This window comes from Loxodonta africana, chromosome 12 (genome assembly GCF_030014295.1).
Source record: "Loxodonta africana isolate mLoxAfr1 chromosome 12, mLoxAfr1.hap2, whole genome shotgun sequence".
Lineage (NCBI taxonomy): Eukaryota > Metazoa > Chordata > Mammalia > Proboscidea > Elephantidae > Loxodonta > Loxodonta africana.
Genome location: NC_087353.1, coordinates 64,083,174 through 64,099,502, shown reverse-complemented (window position 1 = coordinate 64,099,502; position 16,329 = coordinate 64,083,174). Strand labels below are relative to the sequence as shown.

General features: G+C 42.2%; 1 protein-coding gene across 1 annotated transcript in view; it reads left to right on the top strand.

The window, feature by feature from the left end:
• The window catches only part of GRIN2A (glutamate ionotropic receptor NMDA type subunit 2A), a 394,439-nt gene that overhangs the window by 333,998 nt on the left and 44,112 nt on the right, over positions 1 to 16,329 (top strand). The gene's annotated exons all lie outside the window — the stretch shown is intronic.

Genomic DNA, 16,329 nt, shown 5'->3' with positions numbered 1-16,329 from the left:
TCATTACGAGACTGGGGAGCATCAAGGCTGCTATTTAGGCCAGGGCATGTTTAACTCTAGCCTGATGGTTCTGAGGTGTCACCTGCACACCGGAACAGCCTCCGCACTGCTAAGGACTCCAGCTCTGGCCAGGTGAAAGTTGCTCCTCCTCCTTCAGCAAATGGTCACTGACCCCCAAACCTACGCCAGACGCTGTGCTGGGAGTGCGGGGGATGCAGTGACAACTCAGACACGGTCCTTGTTCCCCAGGAGTTATCCTCCAGTGAAGGAGGTGATGATGATGGTGATGACTGTGTGCATGTGAGAAAGTCCACGCCCATGAGGTGGAGCATGAGATGCAGAGGAAGTGACAGGAGTTGTGAGGAGGGAGTGGAGGCTGGGAAGCTCAGGGAGCTGTCTGGGAAGGGCTGGATTATTATTACCTTGCTTGGTTTTGGAGGACTTGAACGTGTGCATATTTAGGGAGGAAAAAAAATCTTTGTATTAATTGAGACTTTTGTGATTTTTAGTGATAGAAAACCACTTCCTATTAACTAAGCCAAAAAAAAAAAAAAGACAAGAAAGCATTGATGAGTTCATTCAACTAGAATGCATGGAATGGGCTCATTAGCTGGTGTGTCTAGATCCAGGCCCAAATGATGTCTTCCAATCTCTCTCTCTCTCACTTATTTTTCTCTCTGTTTTTCCCCCTGAGATGGGGAAGACAGTCACCCAAAATTTTTGCTGATTCAAGTACTTTCAAGGAGCTCTGGCGGCCCAGTGCTTAAGCTCTTGACTGCTAACTGAGAGGTAGGCGGTTTGAAACCACCGAGTAACTCTGCAGGGGAAAGACCTGGCAATCTGCTCCTGTCAAGATTACATGCTGTGTCACATGGGGTCTCTATGAATGGGAATTAACTCGACAGCACACAACAACCACATGTACTTTCAGCACCACATCTCCCAGAATCCACAGAGACAGTCATGCCCTCTAGCAGCATCAGAAAATTCCCAGAGAAGGAATCTGAATGGACCAACTTGAGTCATGTTCTCATCCCTGAACCAATCACTGTGGCCAGAGGATCTTCTGTTGGTCAGGCTAGGGAACGATCTATTATCAGAAAATGGAAGTAGCTGTCTCTGCTTTCTCAGCTGAGGAACGTGTAGAAACAAAAGTCAAGAAGTGGGATAGCGCAAGGCTTTAGCAGGACAGCACTAGTGGTTTGGTTTGCTCTAATGAAGGTTATGTAAATAATAGTTTTAGGAAGTAAGGTTGGAGATTTAAGTTGGCTAAGGAACATAGGTATAATTTTTAGGACAACGGGGAGCCATGCAGTCTTCTGAGCAGGGTTGTGCATAATCGGAACTGAGATTTAGAAGCGCTTTCCTGGCAGGTGGGCTTAATATGAGTGAGCGTGGGGGGAGGAGGGATAGTACACGGGGAACCTGGAGACCAGTTAAGATTTTATGACCGTTCAGGTGGGAGCAAAGTGAGTATTACTTAAAGTTATTTTGGTTGCAAATAACCAGCAAATAATTTTTTAATATGGAGGTAAAGAATAAGGAAGGTGCCCTGGTAGCATAACAGTTAACTGTTTGGCTGCTAACCAAAAGGTTGGCGGTTTGAACCCACTCAGCGGCTCTTCTGGAGAAAGACCTGGTGATCTGCTCCCATGAAGACTGCAGTCTAGAAAACCCTGTGGGGCAGTTCACATGAGGTTGCTATGAATCGAAAATTGATTCAACAGCACCTAACAATGCCCTCACCTGGATTTTCACCAGTCCCTATTAACTTGCACCTGGACCATTTCACTCATTCATGTTACCTGCCCAGTCCTAGAAGGCATTAGAATTTTGGACCCCTCTTGAAAATGCTGCTTGATGTTTGGCCCAGAAGAAAAGCAAGTAGAAATGGAATAACGCCAGATTAACCAGTACTCTGATAGGTCAGATCCCGCTGCTAATGTTCCCATAACATCAGGGACTTCGTCTGCAAACACATTACCGTTTATTGCAATTATTTATATAAGACTTGCTATACCCTTAAAGGAAACCCTGGTTGCACAGTGGTTAAGTGCTACAGCTGCTAACTAAAAGGTTGGCTGTTTAAATCCACCAGGCACTCCTTGGAAACTCTATGGGGCAGTTCTACTCTGACCTACAGGGTCGCTATGAGTCGGAATCGACTCAATGGCAGTGGGTTAGGTTTTGTTTTTTGGTACCCTTAAACTCTGAGTGGCTGCAGGGCAGGGAATACGAGTGTGTCATTTAGCACCTTATCTCCTGCTCTTTGTTGGCATGTCTAGGTACTCCACTGAATTTTTTGAATCAGTGCTTTCATTAAGACATGGATTTGAAGTCTTGGTATAGATATGATTTTGAAGTGTTGCTTAGCAGACCAAACTCTTACATTATGTCCGTGATTTATGGTCCTGGTTTTAGCACTGAAAGTTCCATGCTGGGAAGGCCCTCAGTCCTGGGAAAATTGGAGTAACTGGTCACTCTATTTATGGATGTCAATCAAGAAATGTATTTATCATATGCTCTTTCCTAACTCTTACTGTCACCAACACGAAACTTCTCATACAGCCCTGTGTGCTGGTATCCCTCAGGAGTAAGCAGCTGAGTCTCAGAGAACTTACCTGGTTTGCTTATGGGCACCAAAGTAATAACGATGAGTCTAAAACCCAAGCCCAGTTTGCCTGTCTCTGAATCTGCTTTTCTTTCTACCTCATAGTGTTCCCAGAGTGAAAAGTACTGGGTGATGGGATATGAAGTTGAGAATGATATCGTTCTTGACTTCAAGAAGTTTATAATCTAGCAGAGGTGATAGAGTTGTGCAGGTTATGAATGACATGAGTCCAGGGGATCCCTTTGTGTCATATCCATCAAAGATTTGTGTTTTATTTTCACCGTGCTGGCAGGTGGTCATAAAGCGTCTTCAGAAAGAGCTGCCATCTTCTAATTTGCTCCGAATGGCTGGAACTATTCATAAATAATCAAAGAAGACTCTAGGAGAGGAGTACGTTGTTGTTGTTAGCTGCCGTGAAGTTGGCTCTGACTCATGGTGACCTTGTGTATAACAGAACAAAATGTTGCCCAATCCTGTGCCATCTTCATGATTGTTGGTGTGTTTGAGTCCCGTGTTGCTGCAGTTGTGTCAATGTGTTTCATGGAAGGTTTCCTTCATTTCCGTTGGCCCTCTGCTTTACCAAGCATCTTGTCCTTTTCTAGCCATTGATCTTCCCTGATGATGTTACCAAAATAAGGGAGGTGAAGTCTTGCCATCCTCATTTCTAAGGAACGTTCTGGTATTTCTTGGGAGACTGATTTGTTTGTTCTTTTGGCAGTCCACGCCATATTCAACAGTCACCAAAATCACAGTTCAAAAGCATCAATTCTTCTGTCTTCTTTTTTTACTATCCAAGTTTGGCATGTATATAAGATCGTTGAAAAGACCATGGCTTAGGTCAGATACACCTTAGTCATCAAAATTACATCTTTGTTATTTAAAACTTTAAAGAGAAGAGGAGCATTCTGCATGAAAAATAGGGGTTGAAAGTTGAGAGAGAGGATTTCTAATTTGGAGGAATCAGGTAACACACATTGGCGGAGATGATACTTGAGATGATCTTGAAGGGTAGCCCGGAAAGGTGATATAGGTGATGAAGACATATTACTGTATTTTTACACAAATAACACATACCTTCTATGTTTGTTTGCCAACGGCATCCTCCCCCTGTGAGATATTTTCGTAAGTGCTGCTATGTCTATTTTTTTTTTTTTGCATGTTGCTGTAAAAAAATTAGGATAGCGTGCTTATGAGAATACCTTGTGGGGGAGGGCGAAGGTGGCAAACAAACGTAGAAGGTGTGTGTTATTTGTGTAAAAATTTGATATAGCTACAGACATTAGTGTGGACAGACATGTGGCCTAGATTATTACCACCACTCAGTCTTGTATTTGGTGTGAAGTAAGAAAAGCATGGTCCCTAAGTGAAGATTAATGCAGTAAACATGAATGACTGAAGTGAAGACCTGATCTTTGCTCCTGGGTAGACCAAATGTGTGAATGTGGAATCTGTAGAGAACAGTAGGAGAAAATGTAATTCCAAGGGCTGTAATGAGAGATGTGGATTAGAAAGAGCCAAGAGAAGAAAAGATTGTCAGAAAAGGCCACATGGAAGAAATGGAGCTTCAAATCAGCCTTGAGAAAAAAAGGATTGGTTTTGGATTGAAGATGACAAAGAGGGGGACATTCTAGGTGGAAGGAACAACATATACAACGAGATGGAGTAGACCGAATATACTATGTATTGGGGGAAAATCAAGGAGCCCCGGTGGCAAAGTGGGTACTCGCTAGGCTGCTAACCAAATGGTCAGTGGTTCAAACCCACCAGTGGCTCCATGCGAGAAAGATGTAACAGACTGCTTCCATAAAGACTATAGCCTTGGAAACCTTATGGGGCAGTTCTACTCTGTCCTGTAGAGTCGCAGGAGTTGGAATTGACTTGACAGCAACAGGGTAGGGGGGGATATCAGGAGATAAAATCAAATATTCAAATGTTATGGGAAGGAAATAAAGGAGTATTTTTCAGAGAAGACAACTGACTTGTAGAGAGGCTAAGCAGGAGCTGGTGCAGCCTAATTCAAAGGCTTTGGAATCCAAAAACTTTTGGTTCAAATTGCCACTCTCCCACTTAAATCAGTTAGGATTAATTTTGTTTTCAAATAAGTGGCTAAAACAAGATAGGTGTTTAATTCTCTCCTATAGAAAAAAAGTCCAAAGGTAGTTCAGGGCTGGTGTGGTTTTCTATGGCATTGGAACCTAGGCACTTCTGTCTTGTGACTCTGCCACCCTCCATCTGTGGCTTCCATGACATTGTCCAAGATGGCTGCTAGCGCTCCAGCCATCATGTCTGCATTGCACCCAGCAGAAAGTAGGAAGGAATAAAGAAGAGCTCGCTTCCTCCCTTTACTCCCAATAAATAATACATATCATATCTTCTCTCATCCTATTGGCCAGAACATAGTCACATGCTCATGCTTAGCTGCAAAGGAACTGTAAACTTTGCAACAGGAGGCTATATGCCCAGGTAAAAATGGGGATTTCTATCACTAAGGCAGAAGAGAGAGGATATTGATGGACAATCAGAAATCTCTGACATGCTGTTTAACTTTAGGCATCATTTATAATTCTCTTAGCTCTGTTCTCTCATATGTAAAATGGGAAAATGCTGTTTAGTTCGTCGGTAACTCAGGTAACATATGGAAATAAACAATGGAGGCGGATGAAGCTGCAAGCCCAGGAACACTGAGGGTTGCTGGCAGCCCTTGGAAACTGAAATAGAACAAAGGAGAAAAAGAAAAAAAAGAAAAAAAAAGGCCTCCCCGTAGAGCCACAGTCTGAATTTGGACTTTTCTATCCTGCTGAACTGTAAGAAAATAAATTTCTGTTCTTTAAAGCCACCCACTTGTGATATTTCTGTTACAGCAGCATTAGAAAACCAAGACACCCACCTTTCCAGTTGAGGAAATGGATGCCCTGAGAATTTAGGATGTTTCCTCGAGAATTAAAGCAGCAGTCCTGCGTTCTAACCCAGGCTACCTGATTCCAAAACTAAACTGTTTTGCAAAACTGCCTTTGTGAAGTTGATGCACTGGTAATAACGTTCAGTGAACAAGCTCCTGGAGGCCTGTGTCTGTTCAGTCATTCGCTTATTCAACCAGTGCTAAGCTCAGACTTCGGGACATACACTCTTATAGGTACTTTAGGGTCAGCAGTGATTGAAACAGGATCAAAACTTCTGTCTTTATGGACTTCACAATCTACTGCTCTAATTTTTTTGAAATTCAGCACTGCTCAGCCAAGACAAGTAATGTATTTTTTCGGTGGATCACAATAGGATTTGAATTGAAAAAGTGTACAATAATATCTCTTTTTTTTTGGTGGTTTCTGAGACTGTTTTGGATGATGCTGGCTTAGGATATATAGATCTGTGTGTTGGAGTTACTAAATTTCTGTCTTGACATTTAAGTCTCAGCTCTGCTGTCATACCTTTGGTAATTGTTCAGGGAGACAATGAGAATATGAAATGGAGCACCAGGGCACAGAGGACAGCACACCTCTCAAGAGAAAGAGACGGTGTAAAGGTGTGCAGGGGAAGGAGGGGATGGGAAGGTGCAGGAACTGGGAATTGAAAACCCGTAAAATTCCCTGGATGATGCAAATGGTGAATGTGCTTGGCTGCCAACCGAAAGGTTGGAGGTTCAAGTCCACCCAAAGGCACCTCAGAAGAAAAGCCTGGTGATCTACTTTAGAAAAACCAGCCGTTGTAAAACTCCATGGAGCACAGTTCTACTCTGACACATAAGGGGTCGCCATGAGTCGGAGCTGGCTTGCTGGTAACTGGTTACCGGCTAAAGATACAAGACGATTGCTCTAAAAAGGTAGAGGTTCAGGCCAGAGACAGACATCAAAGTTCAAGGAATTTTGCGCCACAAAGAGAAAGCTGGAATCAGCAAAAATTCTTTAAAAAATCAGTGTGTCCGGTATGAACTAATGCTGCTGAATGACTAAACGCAATTCAAATATGTAAACAAATACATGTGTCTAAATTTACAATAATACTCAATGTATAATGAACGTTACGGAATATATGTATATATTCACCCATGTTGTTGCTGTTAGTTGCTGTCAAGTGGATTCTGACCATGGTAACCCCATGGTAACCCTACCTACTCTATAGAGTATTCACAGTTGTGACCTTCCATGAGCAGATTGCCAGGTCTATCTTCCAAGATGCCTCTGGGTAGGTTTGAACCACCAACCTTTTGGCTAGTAGTCAAGTGGTTAACCATTTGTACCACCCAGAGACTCCAGTATTCACCCATATTAAATATCCACATTACATAGAGTTTCATATATTTCACCACTATATTCCAAATGACATTCAATGACAAAAATTTCAAAATTATACATTTTAAATGCAACACAATGGTACATAAACCCACTATTTCATATTTTATAATAACATGTTAGAATTTATATATATATATAAACTCTAACACATTATTATAAAAAATATATATTCTAATTTAACAGGCTATTTTGCCACAAAGTAACTGAGGAACACTGCATAATGGAAAAGTCAGGTAAACTGTCTAGCGCTACGTACCTGTCTTTGGCTGCTGCTTTCTGAACCTGAATTTTCTGTGGTGTGAATTCCTAACCCCATGCTTGGGGAACTGGTTTAAGGACAGGAGGTAATGTATGTTAAGGGCTTGGCATTTAGGAGGCCTTTGGTGAATGTAAACCAGACCCTTTAGCAGCCGTTTCATCTCTCTAGATTTCCTTCCTCAGCTGTACACTAAGTAAAGGTGGTTAATTTTTCTAAAAAAAAAAAAATCAGTGTGTCTTGAGAATTGAGAAAAGGTTAAAGAAAACAGGGACTCTGTTTTCAAAAACAAGTAAGTTAAATGACAAATGAAAAAAACTGACTCCCAAAGCAGTTCAGGGAGAGATATTTCAGGGGTAGAGTGATTCAGGAAATGGCCCAGGGAACTTGGGAAGTGGCAAAGCTGAGGGAAAATTAAGCGAAAATTGAGAGACACTAAGTGGGTTATGGTGGCATTTATGAAACAGTAAGAAAATTAAAGTCTCTAAGGGAAATAAAAACCAGAAAAGGGAAATAGCAAATAATAAATAAATATGTCTAGAGAACATTTCAAATAATCAGACTTTGGAAGTTAAAGGAGACTTACGACTGTAAGGAAAAACAGCAAAAATAGAAATCTGGAGGAATTAGACCATTCAAGTAGTAGTTAAAGGAGTTATACAGACAGAAGGACGGAGGGATGCTGGAAATTAGTACAAAACATGGCAAGGTAAGCATGGCTTTAAAAAGACCAAGTTGCATTTGGGGCAGGGGGTTAGAAAATATGGCAGGGTGCAAAAATGGTGAAAAATACACGAGAAATTCAAATAAATACTGATGTTGTTAAGTGCCGTTGAGTTAGCTCTGACTCATGACGACCTTACATACAATGGCATGAAATGTTGCGCAGTCCTGTTGCTATCTTCAGCTCCTCCCCAGCCACGTTCTGAGTGCCTTCCAACCTGGGGGTTTCATTTTCCACACTCTGTCAGGCGCAATTCGGTTGTGATCTTTAGAGTTTTCATTGGCTAATTTTTGGAAGAAGGAGCCCTGGTGGCACAACAGTTAAACGCTCGGTTGCCAAACAAAAGGTTGACCATTCAAACCCACCCAGCAGCTCCACGGGAGAAAGGCCTGGTGATCTGCTCCCGTAAAGATTCTAGCCTAGAAACCCTATGCAGCAGTTCCAGTCTGTCACTTGGGGCCACCACGAGTCAAAATCGACCCAATGACACCTAGTAGCAATGATTTTCAGAAGCTATTCCCAGGCCTTTCTTCCTAGTCTGCCTTAGGAAGCTCTTTTGAAACCTGTCCACCATGGATGACCATGCTGGTATTTGAAATACTGGTGGTATAGCTTCCAGTATCACAGCGACATGCAAGCCACCACCGTGTGACAAACTGACAGATGGATGGTGGTATAATTAAATATTTACTATTATTAGGCACCAGCTGTATACCAGACCGTGTGCTAGGCATTTTATGTGCATAATCTCTAATCCTGCCAGCAAACTTGAGAGTTACGTATCTGTTAGGTTCAACCACATGGAACTGTTATTTCATATGGTTTAACCTAGCCCATTTTTACAGAAAAGGAAATGGTGGCTCAGAGAATTTTAGATACACTGCCCAAGGTTACACAGCCAGGGATTGGCAGAGTCAGGCTTTGATCTCAGCTCTGTCTCATTGCAAAGCCTGTGCTCTTTCCTTTGACATCAGGACACCTCGACAACACAGAAATAACGGTTCATTCTTGTATTCAATCCACAGATATTCAGCACCAGCTATGTGCCAGGCCCTCTGCTACCTGCTAGGAACACAGTAGAGTCCTGAACAATGCAGGCCATGGCCCCATCTTCATGGTGATACAGACTGCTGGTTAAAAAGAACAAAGAAAGTTTAGAACAGCTGTCCAATAAACATATAACGGGATCCCTGTGTAATTGTAAATTTTCTAGTAGCACATTAAAAAGGTAAAAAAAAAAAAGGTTAAATAAACTTTAATAATGTATTTTATTTAACCTAGTATATTCAAAGTGTTTCTACATGAAACCGATATGAAATTATTAATGAGATCTTTGACACTAATTTTTTTTTACTAGGTCTTCAAAATCCAACGTGTATTTTACATTTACAGCACATCTCAATTCAGACTAGCCACGTTTCAAGTGCCCAGTAGCCACATGTGACCGGTGGCTAACATTTTAGACAATGCAAATCTAGAAGGAGCTTGGCAGTTCCGTCCCAGCTTCTTGTCAGACATAGTATAGGAAATGTGACCTACGTGTTCCTCCACGTTACCTCTGATCCCTGTAAATAAATCATTCATAAAGCACAAAATGCAAGCCATAGAGAAATGTTTATTCCACCTGGACGCCCGCTGAAAACACCTAGGAGTGTAGACACCAAAGGAAACCTGTCTGTATGTATGTCATATATCAGGGGCCCAGGTGGCACGGTGGTTAGGCACTCAGCTGCTAACAGAAAGGTTGGTGGGCAGTTCGAACTCACCAGCCGCTGTGTGGGAGAAAAGGCCAGGCGATCTGCTTCCATAAAGATCACAGCCTTTGAAGCTCAATCGGGCAGTTCTACTCTGTCCTATAGGGTTGCTGTGAGTTGGAATTGACTCCGTGGCGATGTGTTCGTTTTTTTTGTCACATATATTTTAAGATTTTCTGGACTAGGTTTGTGTATGTTACTGACCGTTGAAAACAACTCCTTGGCACTCGACCATCAGTGGATGATAATTAATGTAAGAGTAGACTCTGAAAGTCATTAGAACCTTCTCCCTCATACCTCCTTCTGTATTTTGCCAGCATGCTTTTGTGTATTTATTGTTCCTGATGGAAATATTGAAGACACAATTTGAAGCTGAGCAGCAACCAGAATTTCTAAAATTTTTATCTGGTTGCTAAATGTTTATAATCAGTTTTCCAGAGATAAGCAAAATAGTGATAAGATTTTCCTGTTTAATACAAATGCCCAGCAGGTGTTAATGTCAACCGGGCAGCATGGTGTATAATGGTATGTCCCTAGGTAAGGATTTTCACTCTGGAGCAAGTTAAAATGAAAGGAAGCCTGACGAAATATGAATTGTCCTTCCTAGAAACTGGATGGGGGAATTGAAGGCACTTGCTCCCTGCCAACTTCATAATGAAATTACTGTTCAGCAAAAAATTCCATTGAAGTTTTTTTTTTTTTTTTTAAATCTCCCAAGATACTGAAGACTCTTAATAGAAACAAACAAACAAACAAACAAAGGCAATATTAACATTGGGTATGTGGCGTTATTGATCCAGAATATTGGATCTTAAAGGAACATAGAAAAATCTGGAATGTGAGAATTTCCATGTAGTTGTTTCCATCTACTGTGAAGAGGAGTGATTGTATCTAAGTAACTATCCCACTTATTCCATCTGATTTAACTACAAAATGGAAAAAAAGGGAATGGGCAGAGGACACAGACATGAGAAATTAAAGAAGATTGAAATAATTTCAGTTGGTAAAAGAAAGCCTGGATGCACAATAGTAGACGTTAGCTTCTTAATCAAAATGGCAACTGTGACATTCAGTTCACCTAACATAGCCCTGTGAATGGCTCTTTCCAGTGCCGTGTGTCTAGGTCAAAGCCAAACCTTTGGTCTCTGGTATGCCTTTTCCAAAGAGCAAACTGGATATTTCCAAGCATCTTGATAATTTACTAAATTTTTCAGTTTTCACCCACATTTGGGGCATTAGGTAGATCCAGCCTGAACTCTATTCACCCCTGAAGTTGTGGATGATTGACACCTTGCTGGAGAGCTCATTGGATTTCCTAAGGAACCTCAATGAATTGGCTAGTCTGACTATGAGTTTTGGGGAACATGTACAGAGTAGCATGGTAACCCATTTTCTACACACCCAGGTAAAGGCCACTCCTGGTCTTTGTCTGCATTTTTTGTATTGGAATATTCCATGAAGAGAGTTCCATTGAGGTTGCTTTCCTATTTGTCTTCTCTCTACTCCCAACTACTACTTCTCTGGACCCTGACTGCCTTATTTCTTGCCTCAGTTACTACAAAGCCTCATGTTTGTCTCTCTGCCTCTTGCAAACTTGCTCTTCTAGAGATGCCTCCCTCCAAGTAAACACAGGATGAAGTGAAAACCCCTTAGTACAGTACTTTTCTAATACCTGTGTCTGTCTCTAGCTTCATCTCTCGAGTTACTTCCACACATGCATACCATATTCCTACTGCCCCCAACTGATTGTAACTCATTGAACACATCATGGTGTTTCATGCTTCTATGCCTTTGACGTTGCAATTTCCTCAATGCAGTAGCTCTTCTCCACTTCCCCTTGCCATGTACCTGGCCCACTCTTACTCTTCTCTTCACAACTCTACCCAAACGTCCCCTACTCTGTTTCCTGATGCCAGACCTCCATCCACTAGAGCACTGACCACTCTATTACTTCTGCTCTTCATCAACTTAGTATATACCTCTATTTTTCCACTTACTATCCCTTATTGTAATTATTTGTGTCTTCTCCCCAACCTTAAAAATCAAATTGATTTTGGTTATTTTTTATCTTTTTGCCTAGCACAGGGCTTGATGCAGGGTAAGCCATGTAGGAGAATATTAGCTGGAAGGATGGATGAATGGACGGCTAGCTGGATGGGTAGATAAATGGATGGATGGATGGATGGATGGATGGATGGATGGATGGATGGATGGATGGATGGATGGATGGATTGGATGGATGGATGGATGGATGGATGGATGGATGGATGGATGGATGGATGGGATGGATGGATGGATGGATAGATTGGATGGATGGACGGACATATGGATAGATGTATGTATAGGTGGATAGTTGGATGGATGGATAGACGAATGAATGAATAGATGATGGCTGGATAGATTGGATGGCTGGATAGATAGATGAATGGATAGAAGGACAGACAGATGGGCAGGTGGATAGATGGATAAATAAATGGATGGTTGGATAGATTGGATTGCTGGATAGATGGACACATGGATAGATGGACGGACGGACGGAAGGATGGATGGATAGATGGATGGCTGGGTAGATCAGATGGCTGGATAAATGGATGGATGGATGGAAGTTTTGACAGATGGATGGATTTGCCACCAAATATTGACTGAGCTCCTGTAGTGTGTCAGCCAGTGTGATAGGGACTGAAAATAACTGTGGAGAGCAAAACCAAGAAGTCAGCTTGAAAAATTAAAAAAAAAAAAAAGCCTAATTAAAGCCCCAGTTGGTTACTATGAAAGTCAGTCAGTAATGAGGAGTTTGACCAAGTTTCAGTTCTTTCAACCCACAGTCTGTGCAAATGTCTTGTCAAGAGTCTCAATAAGGGGACGTGAAGTAGAACACTACTGAAATGTGCGTGTCTGACCGTGGCCATGCAGCTCATGAAACACCAGCCAGGAAGCATCAAAGGAAAGAAGGAACAGGAAAAAAAAAGTATCAATTCTCTAGATAAGGAATCGTTTGTAAGCCATAAACAAGTGTTGAAGTTCTCTTCAAATGCAAAGAAGCATTTTTCTTTCTGCTTCTATTGGCAGCAAATCTGAGTACATCACTTCTCTACTTAAAACCTTTTATGGATCCCTGTGGCCTTTTGAACAAAATCCAGACACCTTAGTGTGCCATGGAATGTCCCTATGATCTGGCTGCAGGCATGCTTTCCTGCCTTATCTCACTCCTCCACACAGCATAGTCCTCAGCCTTACTAATAAGCTACCTCCTAGTTCCTTTAGCTGGTCACCCCTTGGCTCGCTCTTCTGTACTTAAGATAACCCCTCTGATTGGAGTGCCCTTCCCTGACCTCCCGTAATCTCCTTCACTTGATGAACCCCTGTTCTTCCTCCAAGACTCCCCAAGAAGCCCTCCCCAAGTTCCTCACGTTGTGTTAGGGGCCCTTCATCTGTGTTCTCACAGCTTATTGCACTTATTTTCCACTGAGGTATGTGGCATTCGTGTGTTGTCATCGGTTGTGTGTCTGAGTCATTGAACTATAAGAATGCGGGAGAGAAGTCAGACAGGTGCTGCGTTTTTTATTTCTGCATCTATAGGATGAACCATAAATCCTGGCAGATAATAGATGTTTAGTTAATATTTGTTAAATAACTAACTTCTCTTACTAGAAAGTGATCAGAGGTGCCTCAAATGCGCCATATGGAATACTGATTATTTTGTTCTTCAGCCAGAATACTTGAAAAACCAAACCCATTGCAGCCGAGTCGATTCTGACTCATTAAGTCCCTACAGGACAGAGTAGAACTGCCCCATAGGGTTTCCAAGGAGCTCCTGGTGGATTCACACTGCCAACCTTTTGGTTAACAGCCAAAGCTCTTAACCACTGTGCCCCTAGAGCTCGTCTGACAGAATAGTGGTGTTTTATTTTTCTGCGTCCTTAAGTAACGTAGTTGTAGAAAATTGGGGGAATAGAAAAAAGAAAATAAAAATTATCTGTAATCCTTCCATTCGTAGACAAGCCCTGTTTTTACCCTCTTTTATACTTGTTTAGGAGCCCTGGTGGTGCAAATGGTTAAGTGCTAGGCTGCCAATCAAAAGGTTGATGGTTTGAACCCACCAAGAGGCACCATGGGAGAAATACCTGGCAGTCTGTTCCGGTAAAGATTAAAAAAAAAAAAAAAAAAAACCAGTAATCTTCCGGTAAAGATTACAGCCTAGAAAATCCTGTGGGGCTGTTCTTCTTTGTCACGTGGGGTTGGTATGGCTCAAAGGCATCCAATAACAACAGCATGTTTGTTTAATATTAAATAGTGAACATGTTCATCATGTCATGAGCTTGTCTTAAAAAATAGGATTTTAAATGACCTGAATAGTCCGTTGAATAGATACCCAATGATTATTCTTTACTTTTTTTTCAAGTTTCTTCACCTTGTCCGTGAACACTTGTTTCTCCCCGACACAACAGACTCAGACTCTTCTGCCCTGTGGTAGCGTAGGGATGGACAATGTGACCCATTAGGCTAATCTACTTGAAATTTTGACACAGCTGCCCTCACACCTTTTCTTCCTCCTTTTTCTTTTCCTCTCTTCCTTAATTTTCACTTCTTCAGTTGCGAGAGAACTTTATGTCTTTGAGGTACGCTGAATTTTGGGGAAGTTTTGAATGCTTCAATTCATCTTACTATATTTACTGAGCCTCTGCTAAGTGGCCCCTACCATATTTTCTTGGAACTCGTTAACAACCATCACATTTTTCTCAAGCTACAAGGAGATATGGAACCTTTGGGGGCCCTCCCACCCAAATTCTGGGAGATAAGCTCTGTCTTGATTCCCTCTCTGAGTCCATCCTGACTGCAGGCACTGTGACTTTGAGGAGTGGTGGGGGAACCAGTGTTCAAAGACAGATACCTGTCTCCTGTGACGAAAATACCTAGATCAAAAGTTGATGTGGGTGTTATGTAAGGCAGATACTGAAGAGTCGTCCTTGATTCCTCTCTTTCCCTCACCCTCACATCCAATCCATCACTTCAGAATTAGGTAGATAGATAGCTGCCATAGAGTTGACTCAACTCATGGTGACCCTATACACAATAGAACAAAACATTGCCTGATCCTGCACCATCTTCATGATCATTGGTATGCTTCAGTCCATTGTTGTGGCCGCTGTGTATTTTCTGTGCCTTTTCACCTAGGGGGCTCATCTTCTAGCACTGTATCAGGCAATATTCTGTTCTGATCCATAGGGTCTTCAGTGGCTAATTTTCAGAAGCAGATTGCCAGTCTTTTCTTCCCAGTCTGTCTTAGTCTGGAATCTCCAATGAAACCTGTCCATCAAGGGTGACCCAGCCGGTATTTTAAATACTGGTGGCATAGCTTCTAGCATCATAGCAACATTCTAGCCACCACAGTATGACAGACTGACAGATGGGTGGTGGAGACCTCACTAAATACCTACTAAATACCACTTTACTTTGTCCACTTTACTGCTGCCTCTCCTCCTCTTCCTTCTCCTTCTCTTCCTCTTTCACTTCTGTGTCCACAACCAGGGCCAAACCACTATCATCACTCACCTGGATTACAAGAACACTGTAACTAGCCCGCCTATACCCACTCTGTCCCCCCTCAAACCCGTTCTCTACATAGATTTTAAGTTGTGTTATAAAGCAAAAGTCTGATTATGTCACCTCCTTGGTTAAAACCCTCCAATGTCTTCCCTTTATTTTAAGACAAAGACAAAACTCCTTCACATGCAGAACCCTGCACTCTCTACCTCTATCTGTCTTTTTAGCTCACCTCACCCCACTTCCCTCTGTCTCTCTCTGCTTCAGAGTCACTAGTCTGCATTCAGTCCCTTACATGTGCCAGTTTCCTGCCTACCACAGGACCTTTGCACATGCTGTCTCCTTTGCCTAGAGCATGCTTATCTCTTTCTCACCTCGTTGATGCTGACTCATCCTTCAGATCCAGCTGCACTCCCTTACAGAAACCTTGCCTGAAGCCTGTTTTACTTTCTCGTAGCACAACTGCCTTTTCATTGTAGCACTGGTCACAGCTCTGTGATTAATCAGCTGGTGTCCATCCTCTGTCTTAGACCATCAGCTTCCCGAGGGCAGGAATCATGTCTGTTTCCTTGTTTATCTCCAACCACCTAAATGAGTCTTGGACAAGTAGAAAATGTCTAATAAATATTAGCTGGATGAGTGACAAATGATGGGCTATCATTTTTCTGAAGTTGTATACCATGTGGCTAGAAGCAAGCGGTTTCCTTTAAGTAAGCTTGTTAAAACACAATGGAATGTGCTTTCGGAGCCTCCTGTAAGAAGACCATTTGAACAAAGGTCTCTCAGTGTGACAGGACTAAAAGGCTCCATTCTACACGGTGACCACAGTCAATTACTAGTGCTGATACAGGATTGGAGGTTCCTAGGTGGCACAGACAGTTAAGCGCTCAGCTACCAACTGAAATGGTGGTTTGAGTCCATCCAGTGGTGCCATGGAAGGCCTGGCTTCTATAAGATTGTTGTTGTTATTGTTGGGTGCCTTTGAGTTGATTCCAACTCATAGCAGCCCGATATGACAGAGTAGAAGTGCCCCATAGGAATTTCTTGGCTGTAATCTTTGGGGAAACAGATTGCCAGATCTTTCTCCCACAGATCTCCTCCCACATTGGGTCAGTATGAACTGCCAACCCTTCTGTTAGCAGCTGAGCACT